This window comes from Dermacentor silvarum, chromosome 1, assembly GCF_013339745.2.
Source record: "Dermacentor silvarum isolate Dsil-2018 chromosome 1, BIME_Dsil_1.4, whole genome shotgun sequence".
Taxonomy (NCBI): Eukaryota; Metazoa; Arthropoda; class Arachnida; order Ixodida; family Ixodidae; genus Dermacentor; species Dermacentor silvarum.
Window position 1 is genome coordinate 347269177 of NC_051154.1, and position 1297 is coordinate 347270473.

Sequence of the window (1297 nt, forward strand, 5' to 3'; positions counted from 1 at the left end):
TATATTGGCGGGTTTGGAACCAAAGATCAGTAGGCCGGTTGGCTTTGGGAGCACACGGTAATACGACAAATGAGGCAGTGCATGGAGACATGGGTTGGGCCTCTTTTGAAGTCAGAGAAGCACAAAGCAAAATTAGTTTTGAAGAAAGGCTCAGGAACATGGATGAAAATAAATGGGCGGCTAAAGTGCACAAGTATCTCTACATGAAAAGCGTGGACACAGAATGGAGGAAGAGGGCAAGGAAGTTGGCAACCAAGTACAGGATAATCGAAACTGTAAATAGACAACCAGGGGTCATCAGAAAGAAAGAAAGTGAGAGAAATAGAGACCGTGAATTGGATGCAAAGAATGGAAACGAAAAGGACAATGGAGATTTACAAGAATGAGAAGAAAGAAATTAGAAGGGATAATCTGTACGATAACACAAAGGGCAGTGCCTTGCTATTTGAGGCTCGAGCCGGTTGCCTAAGGACGAAAACATATCGGAACAAATATTCGGAACTAGATGAGACATGTGTATGCTGCAGTAAAGATCCAGAGACCACTCAGCACATCCTAATGGAATGCGACGGGATCCACCCAGCGAGAACCGTAGGTAACGTGCAACTCCCAGAAGCGCTTGGGTTTAAAGTGGAAGGAAACATAAACAGATCAGCCGTAGAGATCAGCAAGAGACGATTAGAGTACTGGTGGAAAAAAAGCAGGGAAAGGAGGGATACGACCTGATCTCTTAAAATCATAGGCAGCGGTACAAGCTAAATTTTTGAAAAAGAAAGATAATGAGAGGTATACAAAAATGCTAGATAAAGAACATGTGTAGTATACCTGATTAAATCAAGCAGGCTAGGTGACTATTTGTCGCCACCCCGTTTCAAAGGGGATGCCAATAAATCATCATCATCATCATCATCATCATCAGGGCTAGATCTAGTAAACATAAATACCCAAGTTAGTGGACGAATTGATGGCCGTCGCCGTAGCACAATTGGCAGTGCAACGCACCGGTAATGCGGAGGTTGCGGGTTCGGCTCCCGCCGGCGATAAGTTATCTTTTCGTCCACTTTCATTTCCCTTTTCTTCATTATTTTCTACATTCCCATTTCAACTGCACTTAATTTCCCCGATGCTTTCCTTGGCTTCGTTATCTGTTGGCTTTATATTATCGTCTCGGGTGAGTCGCGTGAGCGGTTCGGCTATCTTGTCGAAGTTGGCAATAAATCGACGATAGTAAGCGCACAAGCCAAGGAAACGTCGCTCTGCTCGTTTGTCTGATGCTACAGGAAAAGCGGCGACGGCT

At 44.6% G+C, this 1297-nt stretch overlaps 1 non-coding gene across 1 annotated transcript; it reads left to right on the forward strand.

Moving 5' to 3' along the window:
- Positions 1–970: 970 nt before the first annotated feature.
- On the forward strand, positions 971–1043 carry Trnat-ggu (transfer RNA threonine (anticodon GGU)). The gene has a single exon. It is a non-coding gene; the product is annotated as a tRNA-Thr (tRNA).
- Positions 1044–1297: the final 254 nt, after the last annotated feature.